The following is a 24,533-nucleotide window of genomic DNA, read 5'->3' as shown; positions in this document are numbered from 1 at the left end:
TCCCCTGTCAGCAACCACACCTCATGGCCCTCATGCCATCTCCTGTCCCCCTCTCCTAAACCACTCGCTCATGCCTTTCCCTTTCTCTTCAAGCCTCCAATACTTCCTCCCCAGTCCTCAAACTCAGTTAAGGAATGCATACACTGCCATCCAGAGAAGTGACAGGGGATGAGGGCAGAGAAAGGGGAGGGCCAGGTCAGAGGCTCTACATGACACTCTGGAGATTTGAACTTTATCCTCAGACAAAGGAGACCCATAGATTTACCTCCACGAGAGAGAAAGGGGCAAGACTCGAGCGAGTGAGGTCCAGGGAGGAAATTAAGGTGAATGAGAAGTAATGACAATCTGACTGAAGTCAGGAGCTATGAAGCAGACAAGGTAATGTTAAGGAAATAAAATCAAAGGCCTACTTTATGATTGAATGGTGGGGAGGTAGAGGAGAGGATTCCAAAGTTTCAGCAGCACAATGATATTTAACTTTAACCCACTGGTTTTAAAGCTTATTGTTTCCAAGAAATTGTAATCACATAATTTTAATGTACATAAAACTATATTATTTGCTTCTAGGATCATCTTTGTAATAATAATAAAACAACAAAATTTGAACTGGGCTAAGGCCTATGAGTTATGAGCAAACTGAATCATTAATCTGCCATTAGCATTGGAAGCTCCTGAGAATAACAGTCCCTTCATCAGAATGCCGTCACTGAATTTTTTAGGACAAATTAGGACCTAAAAGTAAATGCATAGAAAATACTCTAAATTTTTCTAAATAATTGGCAAAGGAAAAATATAAATACATACTAGAATTCTGGCTATGCAGGAACTTTGCAAGTACATATATTTATAGACAAACATATACATAGAAATAGTAAGAAGTAAATTTATAGACTTCTCTGAAGAAAACACAAAGCATCAAAGTTTATAACATACTTTTCCCCAATCTCTTACTGAAAGGATGTAGAAAACAGAAAGATCCGCTAAATGAAGAGACCCCAACTTTGCATTTGTTCCTCACTTCAAATATCATTTTGGTATCAGGTGACAACTGGATTTCAATGAAAAGGCCACTTTTTTTTCTTCCTAGATATGTCCTCCTCTGATAGGCACCTCCACCTTATCTTCAGGAACCTAGCAATCCAAGAGGAATCTCTTCTTCATGGACTGTATCCACAAAGCAAGTGAATCTACCTCATAAAGGCTATTTAAGGTGCTTCCCAGATTGCTACAAAAGTCTATCCATGAAGATCGTTACCTATGAGTCACAGCAAAGGTGGGCAGAACTTCTAACAGTGGTTCTCAACCCTATTTGCACATTAGTGTCACTTGGGGAGTTAAACTACACATGGACACACACACGTGTATATCATGTCAGGGCCCCACCGTAGACCAGTTAATTCAGAATCACTAAGGATAGGTCCAAAAGGCACCCAGGTGATCCTCATGAGCAATGAGGGCTGAGAACCACTAGCCAGGATCTTGCTTCTCTACCTGTGGTCTGCAGACCAGTGGCATCCCCTGGGAGCTGATTAGACATGCAGAAGCTCAGGCCCCACTTGAGATCAACTGAATTGGAGTCTGCAATGTAATGCCATCCACAGTGACGTGTGTACACGGTCAAGTGTGAGAAGCCCTAGTCTAGAAGTCTTGCATCAAGTGGGCAAGCTCTAAATAAGACTTATTGATGAGATGAACCCATCCCTCACCTTAAAGATCATTCTTTGGCCTAGCTGTATAAATGTACTAAATGTGAAGTGATCCCTCAGACACCAGCTAAAAAGCTCTCTACACTGGACAGAATGCTAGACGTAAGTCCTACCACTCTATGGAGCAGGGCATGAAATGCCTTACTTGATGTGACGTTACTTGACGACTTACTTGATGTGAAATGACAAGTAAGTCACGGACACACCCAACTCACAGGAGTGGCTGAGTCCAGGGAGGCAGGGAGTAGGACTGGGGAAAGGTACAAAGGAAACCTCAACTCTCTGTAATTACTGATATTTTTATAAACTTCAAGTTAGTCAGGTTTTTTTTTTTTTAAGTTTCTCCCTGGAGTCTGAAATGTTTCTCTCCTCCACACAACAAACATTTCTTCTTTTAGATACACAAATCCTCTGTAGTCAAAGATCCAATGCAACAAGACCTCCACCCTTGGGAAATTATGTAATTTTTACATTCCTTCATCTCTTGCTTGCTAACCACTCTTCTAAGAATTCCCTCACAGAAAACTAGAGAGCCATGAAAATTACTGTTGATTCCAGGTGCAAAATGGAAATGCTGCAATTGGTGAACATCTGGTGGACCACAGCTGGGAGAGGCAGGGGCAAAACCCAAGGGAGGTAAAAGAACTTGAGGGGAACCTGAAGGTGCAGCTGATTTACCCCCAAAAGGCAACACTAAAGGTACACAAATAACAAAATGCTATTAAGTTCAAATTTACTTGAAGTTGAGCTCCAAAATTACTCCATAGGAAATTCAAGATAAGGTCATCAATTTAAAGTAGTTTCTACAAAACGAAAGGAAATAAATATTGGCTCTGTGTGCAGCCACTCTCATTACTTATGGTCATCCAAATGACCTCTCCCATGTCTCCCTTTCTTTCCTCCTACTCTTCTGACCTAAAATAGACCGTATCAATTCAGAACTGGGAGAGAGGGAAGATCTGACTTGAAGCAGAAGCAGAAGCAGAGAGACAGAGAATAAGAATACAAGAAACACTGAAGAAAGCAACAAAGGTGTTTAAACTATTTGACTAGGAGTTAGCCCGAGCCACGTATCAGAAGCTGCTGGAGTTCTTTTAAAAATGTCTCCTTCCCAGGGGTCCACCCAAAGCCAAATAAATAAGAATCTTGGGTTAAAGGGAATCATGTGAGTTTCTGAAAAGCTCCCTCAAATGATTCTGAGACAGACTGAGGGCTGGAATCCCAGTTGTGACGGGGGATTCCAACATCAAAACATCACTTCTTAACTTTTAATATTTATCTTTTTTAACCTCTGGATACATGTAAATCATTCCCTAATCCACTTACTGGCATCACACTAGTTTTTTTCTTACCGATTTTATTTCTGTCTGGGGCATCTGGGTGGCTCAGTTGGTTAAACATCCGACTTTGGCTCAGGTCATGATCTGGCGGTTCATGAGTTCGAGCCCTGCATCGGGGTCTGTGCTGACAGCTCAGAGCCTAGAGCCTGCTTTGGATTCTGTGTCTCCCTCTCTCTCTGCCCCTCCCCTGCTCACACTCTCTCTCTCTCTCTCTCTCAAAATTAAATAAACATTAAAAAAAAACTAATTTCATTTCTGTCCATCTCATATAGATTACTTTAAAATTCATATACTACTACCATGTTTAAAATGAAAATACAGCAGTAGCCTTACCTCTTCGTCAACCCCAAACCCACTTCCTAAAGGTAAACTACATTTAAAACTTCTAGCTATCTCTTCAGATATTTAATTTCATATTCCTAAATCCACCTATAAATCATAAGAATGAGGCTGTACAAAATAATCATCAGAGAATAAGAAACATATTAGAAATTAAAAATCAGATGGCAAAAAAAATCATTGGAAGGAGAAGATAAAGCAGAAATAAAAGCAAAACGATAGAAAAAGAGAAGAGATACAATGAGAGGATCCGTTCAGCAGGCATTACATCATACTAGTAAGAGAATATATAGTCTAATTGGATTCAAGAGTAAGGTCCTAAAAAGCTGGTTGCAAGTTGCAGACCCATGGAGTTGAGGGAAGAGGGTTGTTGCCTGGTGGGTTCACTTTAGGAACACTGGGTAGTAAGTCAGTGTTTTCATCATGAGGCCTCAGATGTCGGTACCTGTACTGTAGGTCTTTTCCCTAGGGCTGTTCTTTACAATCCTACCTGGGTTGGTCATCACCTTGCTCTCCTAGGACTGGGCAGGGGGAAAAAGAGCATAGGGTCTCACTGCTTAGTATGCTGAATTTCATTACATTCCTCTGTTTTCATTGAGCATTTCACCCTTATCCTCTTTTTTGCCTGGTATCTCTAAATCCAAAACCGCTAATTTACTTCAGCTTCTCCAGAGACAAATGTCCAGTGTCCAGCAAGGATTTCATCTTACCGCACAGGATGGGGAAAGTCACCTGTGGCTCTGGTTCCTTTCACAGGCTTGCAATCACTCCCTTATTTCCAGCCCCGTTCCAGAGCCTCTCATTCCAGAGGCTTTCTGGGATTCTGGGAGATTAACTGGCTGTTTCTCCCCAGGATCTACTCCCAAATTCCTTTCAGGGCACTTGAGTACCAACTTTCTCCACTGCACTAAGTCCATTGCCACAGGTCTGTTTGCTTTTCATCCTCCAAAAACTTGTTGGTGTTGCCCATCTGCTGTTGCCTCTTGTGTTCACCATCATTACAGTGGTGTTTTGGCAGGCCTGACACTAAACACATGTTCAGGCCACCAAATTCTAACCCGAAGCTGCCATATCCAAATCTTACAACCACAGAGACTGCCCCAAAAGATGAGCCTCTTTTTTTTTTTTTTTTTTTTACCAATTTTCAAACACCCATAGCTTTTGTTTTTATACATACACCAGATCAGCTAAGATATTTTTCCAATTAACGTTTATCATCATTTTCTTTTTTTAGTCATAAGAAAACCTTATCCGAGAGAATCCTTTTCTGGATGCCACAAAAGACTTTTTGTTTTTAAATGTTTATTTATTTTGGCAGGGAGGGGGAGAGAGAGAGAGAGCAAGAGAGCATCTGAGCAGGGGAGGGGCAGAGAGACAGGGAGACACAGAATCTGAAGCAGGCTCCAGGCTCTGAGCTGTCAGCACAGAGCCTGATGCAGGGCTCAAACCCACAAACCACAAGCTCATGACCTGAGTCAAAGTCAGATGCTTAACCAACTGAGCCACCCAGGTACCCTGAGACTTTTTTTTTTTTTAAGTTTATTTATTTTTGAGAGAGGGAAAGAGAGCATGAGTGCCCATGCAAGAAGGAGGGGGGCAGAGAAAGAAGGAGTGAGAGAATCCCAAGCAGGCTCCACGATGTTAATGCAGAGCCTGACTTGGTGTTCAGTCCCACGAACTGAATCGTGAGATCACGACCTGAGCCGAAATCAAGACTTGGACACTTAACTGACTGAGCTGCCTAGGCACCCCTGGTTACCGTAAAAAAGTTTTTATTTATGGACTCATTAATTTAGTCTCAAACCAGCAGAATTCTAAATACTAGATTATAATTGAACAAAGAAAATATAGGTATTTCCGGCAATAAAGCTGTTTTCGTTGACTCCTTCTTGTGACTTCAAATCTAGCCTATGGTGACCTGAATTGAAAGGTATTTGCCTCAATGGTCAGGTATTTTCCAGGAAGACCTTGACTACTGTCAGTCATCAGAAATACTGGAATCTTTGCTGTCTGACCTCTAAAGACAGGCAAAGGAGGGATGATCAGAAAGTTTAAAAAATAATTAAGCATGAGAACTTTTCTCACAACCAAATGATCACATTTTCCTCACTCTCAACCCAAAGACACAAATCTGAAGACTCTTAACCTGAAGATTTTTATCTTTAGGCTGAAAACCCAGGACTTGTCCTAAACACTAAATTCATAGTTATAGAAATAAGAAATTACTATAGGGTAAAATACCAACATTGCATTTTTTATCTAATTCCACTCAAAAGGAGACATATTGGGGCACCTGGGTGGCTCAGTCAGTTAAGTGTCTGACTTCGGCTCAGGTCATGGTCTCACAGTTCGTGAGTTCGAGCCCCACATCGGGCTGTTTGCTGACAGCACAGAGCCTGGAGCCTGCTTTGGATTCTGTGTCTCCCTCTTTCGTTCCCTTCCCCACTTGTGCTCTCTCTCTCTCTCTCAAAAGTAAATACACATTAAAAAAAAATTTTTTTTTAAAGGACCACATATTGCCTCCTGCCACTACTTATGACAGCCCTGGAAAGAAAACCAAGCATCTAACAAAAAAGGTTCCGATAGGGGGAAAAATTAAATTGTTCTATTTCTCGAGCTGGTTGGTAGTTACATGGATGTTCACTTTTTAATAATTTATCGAACTGTACATTTTACATTTCAAAAGTTTCATGTGATATGTTTTGTAATAAAAATTACTTTTTTAACAGTTAAAAGAGAAATGGATAAAAAGTCAAATTTCATTTGTCATGAAACACCGTGCTATAATCTTAACTTGTCTAAAATTATCATGCACACTGACATGGAAAAGGGAGAAAAGTCATCATGATTTACCTTAAGTGCCTAAACTGGAGTTTCCCCAAATTTCAATAGTTATTGTCAGATGAAGAAACTGAGGAACTTAACAGTTAATTAGTAAGGTTACTAATAGTGATGGAATTAGCACTAATTCCAAGTGCTGTATGTCCAGTTAAGGGCTCCTTTAACACTTTACGAGGAGAAAGAACTTTCCACTTTTCCAAAGTTTTGAATTTAAAAACAGGATATCAAAGCTGATGGTCTCTGCTCTGCTGTCTGTGAGTTTCCTGAGATCCCCAGGGAGGAAGCAGAGATCCACCAGGTATGGCTGTGAAACTGATAAATGAAGGGTGGTTCTTAGTTATTTCACTTACTTCTAGTTAGTATAAAAATGCACCTGCTGCCTCAGAAGTTACTTTAACTCAAATGCAAATAAGAAACCTACGAGTGGTTAATAACCTCATGTTCAAAGGGAACATCTCTTTCCCATTCACAAGGTTTCCAAAGGAGGGATATTCCCTGTCCACCCCCATCTTCTCACCCTACACCATATTCCTCCCCATAGAGGTGGAACAGTTCATTTGGTTAGTACGTGACAACCATTTCTCAGTTTTCAAATGGACAGAGTTTTTCTACAAAAGATATTAAGCATAAGAGATTTAGCTTCTTTCTCTGTTTCTCTAGCTGGACAGTGAAAGGCAGGAACCTGGGTAGTTCTGCTCTGCAGCCTCAAATTTTGTTCCAAAGCCTACACCAGGTGGAGGTTGCACAAGACCATGTTCACCTTCACACCACACTATGTCTTCCCATCTAGCCTTCATCAATAATGAAGCAAATATTTTGTCTACCTGCTGAGGCGTGTATCTGTTTTTTAATTAGTGGGGAAGGGCTGGTGCTTTCCATGGGTCCTCCTCAAAGACGCCACCACTGCCTTCGGGTTAGAAGTCAGAGGACATGGACCTGATTCCACAGATCTCAGTGGGTTCTTGTGCCCACAAACACTGGTGTTTTAACAGCAGTATGTAAGCAAACTGAGTGGTGAGGAAGCTTTCTAAGGTGTTGTTCGGTGGATACTTTAATTACTTCTGCCCTAGAGGGCAATATTAAACTGAGATTTAGGGATTCTGGTTCCTCCCAGAGCCAACCCTTCCACACACGTCCGTGATCTGGGGCAAGACACAATCTTTCTAGCCTTTGAAAGACTTTAGCTTCCTCATCTTTTGAAGGAAGGGATAACTTCCCTATTTTTTAAGGTACTTTCCAACTCTAAAGGGCAGAAAAGGCTTTAATAAATGTATTCTGGGATTTTAAAAGCAGACGTTGACATTGTATACCTGGGCCTCACAGTTCCTGAAGGTCAATGACCTTCCACCTCATGGCTGGGGCACCTCACCCTTCTCAAGCTCAGTGACATTCTGAATTTACATCATCACTCAGAACTGATCCCCCGCATAGCGACAAGACACTCTAAAAGTTCCCCGTGCCCTCTGCCACCAGCCACACAACCACCCCCTGCACATCCTCTCTTATGTCTCCCTCCCCCCTTCCCTACTGAACCAGCCGCTACCCTTTAACCCGTTCCATTCTCCTGACTGTTGCCCACTGTCCCAGCCTGTCTGTGCCAGTCTCCTGTGCCTCTCTACTTCACCGAGGGCCCAGATGGAATTGGCAGTGCCAGTGATACTCGTATCACCACTTCCAATTCTCTGAGCACTGCTGGAGAGAGTCAGGGAGATGGGGAAGATTCCTTCTACCACTGGTCAGGCCCAGCCACCTCTGGCTCCCTATGGTGCTCAGATGTGCAGCTACTCCAAGCTCTTCCCCTTCCCCCTCTCCCAACTTTACCCCTCACTCCCAACTTACTTTGACCAAATCAACTGGCCTCCTCTGTTGTTGCTCTTCCCAACAGAAGGCAATGGATCCATTTCGGATCCAGCCACCCTCCCTCCCAGCTCCCAACTTCCCTTTCTAGATCTTTTTGCCTTTATGTAACCTCTTTTCCCCTCTAGGTCACATCTGTTTTTCCATGAACAATTATCTGTGCCATGACCTGGGCAATCAAATAATTTATTTTTCAAAAAAGGACCTTCTTGTAGAATGAAAGTGAGGATTATTTGTCCAGGTATTTGTAGTACCTATCCAAACATTATCCTATAAATAAACTGGGGTAACAGGTGTGAACCGAGACTGTCCTGGGTGATCCGGACATACAGCCACTGTCTCTTGCTCCTACCACCGCCCCCCCCCCCCCGCCCCCTCTGGACTACTTGTGGAGGGCCTGGTGCAGGAATCACCTTCCCACTCCCTCTCCTGATCTTCAGTCCCTCCCTCTCCACTGGACAGCCACCACACTCTCAGGCTTTTCCTATGCTTTTTAGTCACTGGCCTCTCAGATTTTCACAGTGCAATCACAGTTTACGCTAACTCCATTTCCTTCCCATTCAGGGACCCCTCAGGCATCTATCTGGCGACTTATCTCTGACTTATCTCCACTGCCCAACTGACTCCATCCTCAAAGGCTGCTGACAATGGTCTCCCAGATGAGTCCAATGGCTTCTTCCCAGTCTTTGATCCTCTACCTTCCAACCTTATCAGCCTCTGCCAATCTTCCTCTCTCACCTTTCCTGACCCAGTCCTTTCCTTGTTCTCTTGCTTCCCTCTTCTCAGCATCCTGACAGCCTCTTTCTGTCTCCCTCCAAGCGCACAAATACTGGTTTTTCCAAGGCTCTGCCCTGGCCTTCTCACCCACACCGTGAACCCTTCTCACAACTTAATCCCTTCACAAGGATGCCCCAAATCTTCCTCTATTTGCAATGGTCCACAGGCACACAAATGTGAACATATCCAAATGCAAACTTATCGCCACTTCCATTCATGAGACAAACACTTATTGGTTGCATTCTACTACTAGCAGGTGCCTTTACTAGTGGTTCTTCTTGACTATTTCAATTCCTGCCATTGCCATCCAGTCCCTCCGCTTCCATCTTTCATTTGTCCCTCAACTCCCTCATGTAATTAGTCAACAAGTCCTGTCGCATTCACTTCTATGGTGTCACACCCAACCCACCTGCTCCCACCCTAATTTATATTCTCTGTTGCTTCTCTTCTGGAGAGTATTTTAATAGCTGCCTAACTGGACTGCCCGTGGCTCCTCTGATTCAGATTAATTTTCTTAAAGCATAGCTTTAATCACATCACCTCCCCCACCTTAAAATACCTTTGATGGTGATATACTGCCTGCAAAATGGGCTCCTTAGCCCAGCATTCAAGACCATCACAGTAGGGTCCTAGCCTTGCCATGCAGCCTTCTGGCCGACTATCCTGCCTCCAGGTTCCTCACCCTTCAGCGTAAGCATGTCCCTCTCCATTTCTGGATATGCTCCTACATCCTTTTATTCAGGTCTTAGTATAGGCTGGTTCCCACCTCTCTGCCAGCTGAAGTCTTACTAATTGTTTAAGGCCTTGCTCAGGATGCTTGAATTCGGTCTTATTTAAGTTTTTCCTTCTCTGAAATCACAAATAATTTTCTTTGTGCCTCTCTCACAGTTCTTCCATGTAATATAGCCTTTGGTTACCTCTCCTATGCTCCTTGCATGACTCTCAAACCTCTCAAGGAAAGGGTGCCAAGGCCTGATTAACCTGTATACTCTTTATACTGCTTTATATATAGTAAGCTGAGAGGCTGAAATATTCAAGTTAACTTGGTATCCATCATATATCATGTAAAAGAATGAAAACGCATTTAATATCATCAAAGTTAATTATGCCAAATTCTTAGGAAGGCCTAGAAACAAACCATTTCTGCTGTTGGTTCAAGGATACATGAATGTTAGATCAAGGATATATGAATCATTTTACTAACTTTGCAGGAGAATTGTGCATTCTTTATTGGTTCCTTAAACTACAGACAGGTACAGAGATGGACCAGATCTTAGAGAACATTTAATTCCTCCCCAAACCACACCTCCCCCTGCCCTTGTCCTATCCCAGCTACCAAGGCTCCAGTTGAGAAAATAAAAGTTTTGAGAGAGGAAGCTGTTCCCATGGTCACATAAATCAGAAGTCATAATTGTAGCCATTCCATTTATTAAGGACCTAGTGTACATCAGACATTTTACAAATGCTATCCAGCCCCATGACAATCCTTCGAGGGAGGTGGTACTACCCCCTTAGAAGATGAGAGAATGCTCAAGAAAAGTGAAGTAAGTTGCTACAGAGGGCCTTGCTTATTAGGGGCAGAGTTGAGCTTCAGCCCTAATTCTATTTGGCTGTCAAGTCTAGGCTTTTCTAATTGGACACTGTGGCAGAGGCAAGACCTACCATATGTCTTGACTCCTGTCCTACTGTTTCTCCAGTGAATAATTATGCCAACTAAGCAAGCACACATACTTAGAAGTTGTAAGTCATTTTGTTTGAAACTGGAGGCATGAAAATTAAATAGTAGCTTCATTACTATGAGAGTTCTAAGGTTAATAACTGCCAACATCCTGACTCTTGTCAAAAAAACTTCCCCAATCTGGAAGAGAGATATGTTTTCCTGCTTTTTCAATTCATAAGTACATTCCTTGACTTAAAATACATTTGCCCAACCACATTCAGCAAGTATTTTTGAGCTCCTAGATGTCCAAGGCACATGGGAGGGCACAAAGTTGAAGACGAAACCGTTTTACTTGGAGAGTTTACAAGCAACAGGCAGTCAATGGATTAATGGTAGGAACCTCTCCTCCCCTACTTAGGGGAGCTCTGGTTAATTTAGGGACTTCCCACAAGAAGTCAAGACACTTAAGTTCTAATCCCTGCTCTGCAGCCTTGGCAAGTCTTCTCGCTGTGTCTCAGTTTCCTCAGCAAAGGGACTGGTACAAAGGAATGAATTGTGCTAAGTAGTCTCAAGGTCGCTTCTAGTTTTAAATTTCTATTATTGCCCAGCTTACTCTTGAAATTAGATTACACTTTTGAAAGCGATCACAACTACTGTCAGGGAAAGGGACCTGCTAGAGGCCCACTCCTCTTTAACTTTGGGAGTACCGAGTTCTAAAAACATTGCTACAAGAGTAAAGCTGACTAATAGCCTTCCAAAGTTTATCATTTATAATAATAAAAAGTATACTAAAGTTTACCCTCCAAGGAGGGTACACTACATTTGAATTCTTCCATTACATCATTGCCTGATTATAGCTTTAATTCTTTACAATACATTTAAGATGTTTAAGATACAATTTTAAGTATCTTCTCCTTCCATCTACTCTTCTGTAGAGTTATTGACATTAACGACAACAAAGAAGAGAGATACGGCCTCTTGTATTCACTTAGTTAAACTGAGACTTCATATTAAGTGCTACTTCCGATGGACCTTCCCAAGCTTCAGCTAATGCTGAAGTTGGTGAAAACAGCGGGGAGGGAGGAATATAGAACTATGGGTATTTAAAACACGAGTTTTAAAACATATAGGCCTGTGGGAACTTGACCTTGTTGATTCTGTTTCAATATCCTGCACTTGTTTTCAATTAGCACAGGTAATGTTTTTAAGCACCCAGTCTTCTACGGTAATATGCTTTCTCTTGACAAGGCTCCCTGTGCCTTATCTTTCTTCACACTCAGCATCTTAGGATGTGATGCTCAAACGCATCTTGTGCCATCAGTTAAACAAGCACAGAGGAGGAAATGAATCAACCAAAAGAAAACTGGAAGGAAAAAAAAAAAAAAAACTGTACCATCTCAGTGCCTTGCTCATAAAAGGCACTGACTTTCAACTGTCAAAGATAGCCCTACCAAGAAATGAGGAAAGAGAATTTGTTCATTCGCTAGTCAACAAATACTGAGTGCCCAATATATGCCAGGTACTGTGCTAGGTGCTAGAGTTACAGCGGTGAGCAAAACAGGCAAAAATCCCTGCCACAGTGGAGGTTACATTCTAGTGCAAAGAGACAGGACTTAAAGAATACCTAAACAAAACCACTTCAGATAGCGATGAAGTGCTATGGAGAAAATAAAATAGGATTGGGTGTGGTTCCTGGGGTGAGGGGTGAGAAGCTATTTAAGAAGATCAACAGGGCCTTGCTGAGTACATTCAGGACGTGAGCCCTGAACGCTAAGAAAACTTTACTCTTAATCCTACAAATGTGGAATGAGGTGGGAATGAGTCAAGTCAGTCTTTAAGGGTGGTCACAGTGGTTCAAAGTTCTGTATTAACGGCAAACTAAGTTCCTTTTTGGTTTGCCTTAAAAAAAAAAAAACAAAGCCTAAATCTTTAACTGGGACTTCTACTTAGGGGCCACTTGTTTTTCTTTTAAGATCCACCAACTTTTCAAGTTTGTGCTAATTACTTTAGCGGTACTTAAGTACGGGCAATTACTAGAAGGACTCCTTCAGAACCCAGTACCTCACCTGACACCATCCAAATTCTGAATGAGACAGGACCCAGCCTTGCAGCGAATCAGCGCTCCTCCGCCGACTCATTAATGTAGCCAGGTGGAATCCTGTAACCTTTCCAAGAATGGGAAACGAGCTTCGGGAAATGTGGGGAACCTGACACCCCAAAGTTCCCACACATTGAGGCAGGGGCAAAAAACAAGCCGCCGCTCTTTTGCATGAACTCCCCCCCCCCCCCACGCCCCTCCAGGCGTCATCGCTGCAGAAGGGCCGCTGTCCCCGGGTCGGAGGCACACTGCGAGTACGCGCGCGTGTGTACCCCGCATGAATCATCGGCGCCCGGGTCCGCGGGCGATGATTCATTCACCGCCCTGGAGCTCACGGCCACACGTTCCGGGCGTACTATGACGGCCGCACACGCAGCTTCCTTAATATTAAACAAATGTTTCAAAGTACGAATGCCCGGAGCCAGAAACGTGTAGACCCAGGCGAGGCGGCGGGGAGGAAACGGCACGTTTCGGCCGCTGCCCGACCGTTCCCGGGGCCGGGAGGGGAGCGGCGGGCACGTCCGCCCGCCCCCTGGGCCCCCCGCCCGCCTCCCGGGCCCCCGGCACCCCCCCCCCAACCTCGGCACGCGCGTCGGCGGCGCCCGCAGGGGGCGCGGAGGGCGCACAGGTGGGTCCCCGCCCGGCCCTGCCTCCCGCCCCTCCCCGCCACTCGACGAAGGCCGACGCTCCCTCGCCAACGCGCCTCCCGCTCGCCCCTTCCCTCTCCGTGACATCTTATATAATAACCCGAGCTAATCAAAACGGAAGCGACGCGCGCTGCCGGGGCCCGTCTCGCGGCCGGGGCTAGATGCTCGCCCCCCGAGCCCGCGGCCCCCGAACTAGGCGCCCGGGCGCGCGGCTCCGGGGCGGGGGGGAAGGGCCCGAGCGCCGCCCCGGCTCGTCCCTCCTCGCAGAAGGCGCCGCTCTTGCCGGTCCCCGTCAGGAAGCCGCGAGCGTCACAAACTGCGTCAGCTTCTTCAAACACATTTCATGGTCTCCCTCCAGCCCGGGAGCCGGCTGCTCCCGAGGCGGGGCCGCGGCCGGGGCTGGAAGGAGCCCCTCCGGGGAGGAGAAAGTTCCTCGGGGCCCTCCCCTCGCCCGCACCGCGCCCGGCCCCGCCGCGCCTCCAGCCCCTCTCCGCGCGACGCCCGCCCCGCCGCGCAGCCCGCCAGCCCGCGCCAATGTCAGCTTGGGCAACTTGTGACCCCCGGGCGCCGGGCGGCCCCCTCCCGCCCGCCGGGCTCGCCCGGCGCCGGGGGCCTCCCCCTCCACTCCCCCCCGCCCCCCCCACCGGCCCAGCGGAAAGCGGCGACGCCAGAAACTTCCCCGGGCCGCGCCGGGCGGGGAAGCCGCCCGGGTCCCTGTGCATCGCCCTTACCTTGCTCTCGGGAGGCCACGATCCGGGCGGGCCGCGCGGGGCGCGTGGTGCGCGAGCGCGCGCGCGTGGGGCGGTAGGTGAGGGAGCCCGCGCCGGCGGGGGCGGGGCGGGGCAGCGGGGGTGCGGGCGGCGCGGGCGGGGGCGGGGGGGCCGGCCCGGCGGGCGGGCGCGAGGAGAGCGGAGCCGGCGGCGGCGGCGGCGGCGGCGGCGGCGGCGGGCGCGGGGCGAGCGCGCCGAGGGGGCGGAGGAGTTGCCGTGGGTTTGTTTACGCATTGCTGCCCGGCTCGGGGCACAGCCCGCACTCCCTGATTGGACACAAACTGGGGCACAGCCTCTCGCCGCCGCCCGCCAGGCCTCCTCGAGCAGCCGCCGCGCAGCTCCCGGAGCGCCCTGCCCGGCACGGCCCGCGGCGGCGCCCGGGCCTGGAGGGGACGAGCCGCGGCGGCCGCCGGCGGCGGGCGCGGAGCCACTCGTCGGCCCAAGGCTCGCCATCGCCCACCTGTAGTGGCCCGACCTTGGCAAGGAGAAATTCGAAACTTCTGAGCTGGGGACTTCGTGTCATTCAGCTGGAGAAGGGGCACTTTCTTCTCCCCCCCCCCCCCCCCCCCCCCACAGACGGAGGAAGCTTGCCCTTGAGTGGATAGAAAGCAGCGGCTCAAATGTGCCCCTTCGGCGATGGTCAAGCCGAACCTTCCTCTGTAAGCTATCCCTGGGAGCTCAGTTTCCTCCCGGGCCTTCAGCTTCTCGGCTCGTATTCTGTCCTCACGCAGCATTCAAAGTTGCCATCCCAGAAATGACCTTGCCTCATGATGCCTAAGATCCCAGATGACTCCCCATGGCCTCAACCCTCGATTCCTCAGCCTCAGAGTATTCCACACCTGGGCCTCCACTTGTCCGTCTCCTCTCCACTGACAACCCTCACCCCCAAAACCTTTGCCTGCAGACAACACGTTAGGCGCCCCCGTTCTTTCCAGATGGATTTTGATCCTGCTCCGTTCTCTGCCACAAACCCAGAGAACCCTGTAGCTCCCACGGCTAGTCAAACCCTCGTGGACACAGCTTGTCTAGCATCTCCTACCGTCTCTGTGCAGTCTCCACCAGCCGGGTGCAGAACCCACCACTTGTGGCCGGCATCAGTTTGGCTTGAGGGTCAGTCATGTGCCTACTCTGTGGCCCCAACCAGTCTGTGGATTCCTTAAGAACAGGAGCCTGGTTTTAACAGGGCCCTGGGGACGGGAGAGATGAAGGCTGTAAGAATAAAATTGTCACTGAATGTCTGCAGCTCTGCTGGTGCCGGAAGGACTCAAGAGAGTCTCTATCGAGAGGGTCTCCTGATAGTCTGCAAACCTCATCTTGCAAAAAGCAAATACTTCCAAAACCCGAGAATGCCCTCCATTTCCCCTGTGTCTCTGTGTCTTTTCCCCGCCACACCTAGCTATGTGCCCTCTATACTCTTAATGGGCACCTGATAACCCTTGGGGGAGTAAAACTGAGATGTTCCCTAAGCTAAAGCTCAAGGTGATTAAAGTGAATATAGTAAATCATGAAGGAATAGACATGAATGCCCGGGAACCCAGTCATTTTACAGATAATTCCTGGGGCTAAGAGTCCCTCAACCCTGACAGCTAGTATGGATTTGCCAGTCTCCAGTCCAACACTAGGGAAGTAGACCCAGACCCTCCCCGACTCCTGGGATGGCTGGATTTCTTTCTCTCTTTAGATTCACTGCTTCCAGTCCCACTGGGAAAGCTGTCTTTGAATTCTGAGGGTAAATCCAAGTGAAAGTAAAGTTTTCTTTCCCAGGCAGTTCCATAGTGATGATTCAAGGCAGCAAATTAGTTACAAACGTGCTGAAAGAACTGGAAGTGCAACCAGGGGAAGGTGAGGCAATCCTGAGATTAGCAACTGCTGGATGCATCTCTCCCCTAGGGCTGGAGGGACAAAGGGAAGAGGCTGCCGGAACCTTGAAGGTCTTGCCCAGTGCGAGCTGAAGCCATGAGGGAACTTACAAAGAATGCTGAAGATGCCTCCCATAGCGAAGAAATCCCTCTCACCCTCCAGGGCCACCCAGTGGTAGAAAGTAGAAGCCAGGGGACAGGATGACAGAGAGCAGGGGTCAGAGCCCCTACAGTGCAGATCAGAGGAGGGAAAGGAGGTGGATCAGAGAGCACAGTGGCAGGCCACTGACATTCCGGGCATGGGTGCAACATCTGGTTACCCCGGGGACTCTTCCTTCGCAGGGATTCTGCAGGGACAGAGCACACTTTGTTTCTGAGCCCCAGCACTCCCTTCCTCCTTCTGGTCCCTCTTTGCCCTTTTGCTTCCATTTCTCCTTCTAGCTTCTTCTCTACCATAATTCCCTTATATTTCCTTTTTCTCTCTTATTCTGTGGCTCCCATTTTTCTCTTTGGGTTCCAGTATACTTCCTCCTGACTTCTCTTCTCTCCATGGAGTCTCTGCTCACCTCTTTGTCCTACTCCTTCCTGAGCAGGATGGCAGCCTTCTTCAGCATGAAGGAGATCAATGGGTTCCTATGGTAGGTCATGGAATCCGGACCTATCGTATGGTTCCCCTCCAGACACCGTGCGCGGCATTTCACATATGTGATCTCATTTTATCTTCACCTCACCTGCTAGCTGGGCACCCTTGAACAAACTCCGGTGGCTTCATTATTTTCCATCGGAGGGAAGGCTTTGCTAGTACAGGTCACCAACGTCACTGCTCTTAGCTTTCCTCCTCTGTTAGGTGCCTCCCTCCCCCCTTTCTTTTTCTTATCCCACATCTCTTCCTTCCACTAGCTCAACTATTTTTCCTAAATCTCAACTCTCAACAGCCTAATAGATCCGTACTCTAAATTGGCATTTCAGCTGACTTTGGCAGGGTGGGGAGAATTCAATAAATGGAGATGGAGGAAAAGCATTCTTGGTGGGACAGTGAATAAAATGGTCCAGTTTGAATGAACAAAAGGTACAGGTAGGATATAGGACCAGATTTCAAATATTTGCCTTTAGATTTCAGCTAAGACAGACTACGCAGAAACACAAATTCACCTTAAGTATATTCAGCGTGTGTATAATTCATATAATTAGAATCATAATATTTTAAAGCCAGAAAGAAATCAAGACCTTGTCTTGATTTGTCCATTTTTAAGTGAATGACCTACCAGGTCATTTACCTACCAGGCTTAGGTAGCTGGAGTATTATGGTAGTTAACCACGGACATTAGAGGGGTGCCTGGGTGACTCAGTCGATTAAGTGGCTGACTCTTGATCTCAGCCTGGGTCATGATCTCATGGTTCATGGTATTGAGCCCCACATTGGGCTCTGCACTGGTGGCATGGAGTCTGCTTGGGATTCCCTCCCTCTCTCTCTCTCTCTCTCTTTCTTTCTCTCTCTGCCCCTCCCCTGCTCATGTGCATGCACATGTATGCACCTTCTCTCTCAAAAAGATAAACTTTTTAAAAAAGCAAAAAAATGTGGACATTAGAGTTTGAATACCTGTGTTCAAATGCCCCCTTTGACAAATGTTAGGTTATTTGACCTTGAACTTATCAGTGTTTAAGATTCCTCATCTATAAGATAGGAAAATGATAGAATCTATCCCGGTGGGCTGGTGTGAAAATTAAATGTTCTTACAGGTAAAACACATAGCACAGTGCCTGGCACATAGTCAGTCTTCACTAAATAGAGGTGACTATTATTATGATTTCCCACGGCTATTTGGCTGGCAAATACCAGAGTCAGAAATGGTCCCCAAACCTTTTAAGCAGTAATTGAGTGTTCTCCCCATTTCTTAGAAGCCATATCTTAGGATGCTGTCTGTGAAAATATGGCGGCTCCTCTGGCCTGGTGTTCTCAGTTATCCTCCTGGCTACCATTCCTCTACACCTCCTGCTATCTGTTCTGCCACCAGCCTCAGCAATCCCACCATACAATCAGTATTGCATCCTGTGAAGTTCTGGGTGGGGGGCATGAAAAATTAGCAATGGGCACATTCCACACTAAGCAATGTAGTTTACAAGTTCTGATATCCTCAAATTTTACTCATTTAAATTTCAAAGGACAAAAAATAATTGTTGAAATAAAGGGGTTTGAGTTATCTGTCATCCTGCAGCCTGTAGAGTGTCAAACTTACCGGCTTAAATTTTGATGGTTCCTTAGAGGAACTCACTGGGACCAAGAAAAAGCCTTGGTTTAAAAAGTGAGTGTCCAATCCTTCAATAAATTGTGATGGAAGAGAATTTTCTTTCTCTCTCCACCTTTCCTTTCTGAGTCTCTGGCCCCACTTTTCAAAACTCCCCAACCCCATGATCTTCATGTAGTTCACTCTCTGAAATGAACCGTGTTACTCACCTTTTAAAAAAAAATTTTTTTTTTTTAACATTTATTCACTTTTGAAAGGCAGAGCGAGACAGAGCACGAATGGGGGAGGGGCAGAGAGAGGGAGACACAGAAACAGAAGCAGAAGCAGGCTCCAGGCTGTCAGCACACAGCCCGATGCAGGGCTCGAACTCATGAACCGCGAGATCATGACCTGAGCCAAAGTTGGCTGCTTAACCGACTGAGCCACCCAGGCGCCCCATTTTTTTTTTTAATCTCTCAGACCTAGCTCGGTATCTGGGGCCTTCCAGGTGCCCACATGCTGTTGAGTGGACTTGAGCAATGCCACATGTACCGAAAGGATGCCCTCTTCCTCCCCCTTCAAATCTTTCTCTCTTCAGTTGACATCCTTAGCTAGTTATCAGCCTGTTGCACTAATTCACTGGAAAGCACGACAACAGCTGAGTGTGAAATAAATGTGCATTTTACAACATAAACTACATTCAAAGAGGGGTATTTTAATGGTGTAAATCCAGGCAGTATTTTAAGAGGGGCGGGAAGACATTTTTGGGGGCAGCTGGACTTTCCTAACACCTTTGCATCACACCGCACAAAATGGAACTTACCTCTCATATAAATAAAAGCTCTTTGACTTTCATTGTTAACACATTTCACATCAGATTTCTTAGGCTAAATTGTAGATGGCCTCCATTCTGCACATGGCTGTATGAATTATCCTGCCTAAGTCATTTCCTAAAAGGCACAGTTTTCTTCAATCTTTAAAAAAGTTAATCGTTGTCCATTTTTCTCTTTTACTTCAAAGCCAGACAAAGACCCAATGCCCTGACCACTCACTGACCACTATACCAAAGACTGCTACATAGAGAGCATTTAGTAAATGGTAGTTATTTTATTATTGTTATTTACTATCAGTGTTACCACCGTAAAGAGAGTAGAAAGCCTCATCTTTGCTTTCCTTCCAGACTTCTTTCAGAAGTTGGACTTTAGCATCACTTTAGGAGGAGAGGATAATTCACAGAAATCCAGTTTTCCGGGTACCACTTGCTTTTGCTTCTGAAAGAGAGGCTGGAAGGATGGTTAGGGTTAATTGTGCTGCTGGGGGCCTATAATCAGCAGGGCACTATCCATCCCTAGTCTGCCCTCCATAATAGTCACGATAAAATGGGGATCACACAGGCAATCTCTGGCCCAAGAATAGTTCATAATGACAGGCCAAAGATTTGTTCTCTGACTGTGCTTACAATTCCTTTAGGGCTTTCTCCTGGATGGACCAGAACATTCTCTGTGTCTAGCTCTGTTTGTTTTTATGCCTCAGACAACAACTTAGAAAAGAGAATCTCCCCAGTGGCTTCCCAGCAAATAATTCTTTTGGTCTCGACTATAGTACTTCATTTCCTTCCCTTAGGACACTTTTTGCACCGTGATCATCAAATGGTGTGATTTAACCGTATTCTTCTCTTTGATGATGCCAAAAACAAACAAAACCTCTCATTACTGGTTTTGATGTCCTTTTCTGGGTAGGTGTTCTTCTGTGGTCCACTGTATTTCTGCATTGTACTTGACTTACCAGGCTTTCTCTGCTCCCTTCCTTTCCTCAAGTGTCTATTACCCCCTGAGCATCTGGTCGTTTATATTTGAACATCTGGTCTTTTTGATTCATAGCAAAAATTGACTTTGGCCTTCTAATAATGAGATTTTTCAAGCATCGCAGAATCATAAAATGTTAACGGTGGAAGGACTTCTGCAGATAACAGAGGCCGATCGATTCCTTTTATAGTATGAAACCAAGACCCAGAGAAGCCAAGTGTCAGATACAAAGCTACACAGCCTATGGTGGGGGAAAGCTAGAACCAGACCCAAGACTTCTGCTTCATTTGTTTCTTGTGAGTTGGATTATGATCCCTGGAAATAATACTATGAGGAATTTATAAGTGTCTTCCTCCAACATGTTTACCTTTTCATATAAGTGGTTTTCCTAATACATTTCCAGGAGGCTCCGAGAAATAAGAATTCCACAAGTGAAAAAAAATGCAGCCACAGGAAGGCATGACTTACAGAGTTGGGACTCAGTGATGATGATGACGACGACTGACGATAACCAGTTCTCACATTTCTACGCTGTCAGTTCTACTATTTTGTTCTCTATAGTCCCAGCTATTTCTGGGTTTCAAGCCTTCTGGAAGCCTAGCTCATTTAGCTTAGGGTTCTTGATGAGGGTGATGGGTGGGTTTTCAGGAGCTGCCTTCCAGAGGAATGGTGATGACTTCAAATAGTTAGAGATCTACCCCTAAGCACACATTTGGAAACTTTTCTAAAGTTGAGGAGGTGTGTTCCTAAAATAATGCCAAGTATTGCATACAAAAAGCATTCCCCGGTCAGGCAATCTGAAAAATACGAAATGAATCAGAATTAAATAGCTTAGGGTCAGTTGGTTCAATTTTACCAGAATTCACAGGATCTTTAAAACAGTAATGTGAATCCTGAATTTCTAAGGGAGGGTGGTGAAATGTGTAGAATTTCCCAAACATATTTGACCATCAGATCATTTATGGGACTTGGGTAACATGGAACAAACTTTAGGAAATGTTAAATATCCTTTGAGGTTCAATTAGAGTCTACGGTACTCCCTTTGTTCCAAAACTATCTGTTTCAAATGTTAAGATACCTTTCCCTGGGGTTTGTTGTCTTGGATATAATGACTTACCCTGTGCCTCTTCTTCTCATTACTTATCATTTTAGGACCCAGGTGCTATTATTTCTCAGCCTGAATTTCTCCACACAGAAAAAACGTAGTTCATTTAACTCAGACCTCATACCTGAGCTGCCCAATTCCTGTAATTATTTTCAACTGTCTTATTCTTTTCTATAGTTTTCAAGGGCCAAAAAGGTAATAATAATTGTAGTAATTACAAATAGCATTTCTGAGTGTGTGCAGTGGGCCAGATATTGTGCTAACAGCTTTACATATTAACATCCCATTTAATTGTCAACACAACCCTGTGAGGTAGATATTATGGTTTCCATTTTACACATGAGAAAACTGAGGTGAGCTTAAGTAACTTTGCCCAAGAGGGTCCCAGCAAAGGAGGGGAAGCTGGGATTGAACCTGACTGTGTTCAACTCTTAAGGATTCCAGGCCCCTGCCCTTCCAGTGTTCGTTCTGTTTTTTAATGTATGTGCTGCCTTCTCAACCAGAATCCTTTAAGAGCAGTGGCCACACGGTCCAGACCACAGTAGAATCTTCTGTGCTTGACACAGTGCCTGGCATGCTGTAGCCAATACTTCCTTTGAAGAGAAAAATTAAGCAACTTGCCCAAGCCACTCAGCTAGTAAACGGTAGACCTAAGATTTGAACCATCTCCCACACCTTATGCATCATGGGTTTCCCACAAGAACCATGCTCTGTGTACCAAGTGAGCTCTTTTTCCCCTTGGAGGTCACACTCACCAGGCTTTTGATCATCCCAAACAAGGCATTTTATGCTCCCATTCACTCTACCCCACCCCCCTACCTGCCACCTGTAACGCATTCATTCTGCCCTCTCCCAAGCAGACTGTGGTTCTAGACCTAGGGAACTAAATGGCTAATACCCTGGTAAGCAAGAAAGCACTTTTATGGTTCTTGTAAGCTAATTTTGCCGCAGGTGTTCTGACATTGGTTGTTCTCAACCCCAGACTTTGCATTTGGAAGCCCTTCCAGATGTTGAAATCTTTCGGTGTAAAATGAGAAGGCATGCGCGGCCTGGAGGGGGCGGTGGGGCACCCACCGTGGCCCCGCTTCACCGTTGGCTCCACGCGCGGTCCCAGCACCCCGCTGAGTGCCTCGCACACCCCTCACCCCCAGGCCATGGGACGGTGGATGGCCGGACACAGCTGGGCAAAGGTGTTAGCTGCGGTGTCTCTTTCCTTGACCTTGGCCTCTGCAGCCGTCAGGTTCAGCAGCTGCCCCAACATCTCCCTGGTTGGAGCCCATTTTCCTCACTTGGGTTTCCTCCAGGCTTCAGCATGTCAGATTTGAATGGCGCAGCTGAGCATCCCCACAAGAAGGCCAGGACATCTCTGTACCCTGGCTCTAAAGTGGAGCAAAGCCAGGTCCCCAACGAGAAAGTGCCTGGCTGGTCGAATGGCCAGAGTACAAACCTGTCGAAGACACTGCTGGCTCTGTCTTGGCCCAGCCCATGTGGGCAGACCCTGCAGTGGGGGAAAGGAACTTCTTTCCTAAACTCAACGAAAGGGATGGGCATGTTGAAAGAAGGAGCCAGAATGGCTTGTATAAGCTTGAAAATGGCAGACCCAGAAATCCTGCAGGTCAGACAGGGCTTGGTTGGCAGAGGGCTTTTAAGGCCGTGGGTCCCAAATCGTGCCGCAGACCCCATCTCAACCAGGTGGAAAAAGGATAGCACGGGAAATAAAGTTACCCATCCTGTTTCTGAGAGAAGCATCCTGCAATTTGTAGCCATCAAAAGGAAAGACTGTGGAGAATGGGCCATCTCAGGGGGAATGGTGGAGCCGGGAGAGAAAATTAGTACCACGCTGAAGAGAGAATTTGGTGAGGAAGCCATGAACTCCTTACAGAAATCCAGAGCAGAAACACAGGAGTTGAAGAAACAACTTCACAAACTATTCAGCCAGGAACACTTTGTAGTCTATAAAGGCTACCTGGTTGATCCTGAAACACAGATAATGCGTGGATGCAGACGGAAGCTGTGAACTACCATGATGAAACGGGTGAGGTGATGGACGAGCTTCCTCTGGAAGCCGGTGATGATGCCAAGAAAGTGAAGTGGGTGGACGTCACTGATCAACTCAGGCTTTGTGCCAGACATTCCCAGTTCATTCAATTTGTGGCTGAGAAACGAGGTGCCCACTGGAGTGAGAGCACGTGTCCCAGGTGCCGTGAATACCGACTTGGAGTCTCATGAAAGCCGGGGGCCTTCAAATGGACCTGGGGGATGAGAACTCCCACTGAACAGGACAGGGAGGGATCTTCTTCTGGTGATTACTTACAAAACTGTTCACAGTATGAGGGCTTTGTGTCAGGGAATAGTATCAAACACAGGAGATCAGGACCATAGACTTTTGGGTTTTCCAGTCAGAAGAAGAGGAATATAGTCACCTGTTGTATGTGTTGTATACATGACTCTTAACCACATGATTCAACCAGTGCTCTTGGGAGAATTGTAGATGGTACAAAGATAACTTCTCACCAACCATAACCTCGGCTTTTCAGCTAGCTTGCATTTGTCACTCCTTTTTTTTCTCCTGATGTGTTAGATTGTGGTCTGATCTAATGCATAACCTGGTATTTTGCATAACGTTTGTTTTTCAAATTGAGCTTTATGTGGTCTCGTATTCATTGTTTTCAAGAACGAAAGCTCTCTGGTTATCCTTGTGTTTAGGATCTTTCATTTTGCGGGAAAGTTTCCTTCTTTATTTTATTCAAAAGGATCAAGTACTTACAAACCAGAAAAATAAAATGCAGTGACAAAATGAGCTTACTATCTAGCCCTCTGGTTATCAGAACTATTTCTGAACAGAATGGACGAAGCTCAGGATATTTGTTTCCTCTCATCTTAGAAGACCCTGTAAATGTGAATTCCTGTTGCGAAGAAGTCTTTGTCAGGCGATGTATGTAATCCCAGCCTAATAAACATACAAATCATGCTTAACTTTTCTCAGTTGAAAATATATATGTATATGTATATGTATATGTATATGTATATGTACATATATATGTATATACACGTATATATACATATACATATATATGTATATATATATACACAGAGAGAGAGAGAGAGAGAGAGAGAAGGTTTTTAACAGTCAGTTTGCAAACACAGAGATACTCCCCTGACAATCAAGAATGAGGGGATTCCAGGGTTGCCTGGGTGGCTCAGTCGGTTGAGCATCTGACTCTTGATTTTTGGCTCAGGTCATGATTTCACAGTTTGTGAGTTCGAGCCCTGTGTCGAGCTCTGCACTGACAGTGTGGAGCTGGCCTGGGATTCTCTCTCTCTGTCTCTCTCTGCCCCTTCCCCCCTCAAAAAATAATAAACAAACATTTAAAATAAGAATGAAGGGATTCCAGTAGCAACAAATAGGTCAGAAATACATTTCTTTCCTTTCTTGTCACCTAAAACAAGCCGCTTAGCGTTATTCATATATAACAAAATGCACGGAAAATTAACTCAAACCAC

The 24,533-nt window shown here is 45.9% G+C and overlaps 1 protein-coding gene and 1 pseudogene across 4 annotated transcripts in view; one reads left to right on the top strand and one right to left on the bottom strand.

Moving 5' to 3' along the window:
• The window catches only part of PCGF5 (polycomb group ring finger 5), a 125,624-nt gene extending 111,523 nt beyond the window's left edge, over positions 1–14,101 (bottom strand). For 3 of the 4 annotated variants that reach the window (XM_045438185.1, XM_045438187.1, XM_045438181.1), the window contains exon 1: positions 13,997–14,101. The gene's annotated coding sequence lies outside the window, so the exon portion shown is untranslated. Of the gene's footprint in view, positions 1–12,586; positions 12,694–13,996 lie in introns of those variants that run through there. The other variant, XM_045438182.1, reaches the window with a different exon arrangement.
• Positions 14,102–22,117: 8,016 nt separating this feature from the next.
• Positions 22,118–23,883, top strand: LOC123576813 (annotated as a pseudogene).
• The last annotated feature ends 650 nt before the right edge of the window (positions 23,884–24,533 follow it).

This window comes from Leopardus geoffroyi, chromosome D2 (genome assembly GCF_018350155.1).
Source record: "Leopardus geoffroyi isolate Oge1 chromosome D2, O.geoffroyi_Oge1_pat1.0, whole genome shotgun sequence".
Taxonomy (NCBI): domain Eukaryota; kingdom Metazoa; phylum Chordata; class Mammalia; order Carnivora; family Felidae; genus Leopardus; species Leopardus geoffroyi.
This window is presented reverse-complemented; position numbering and strand designations above follow the sequence as displayed.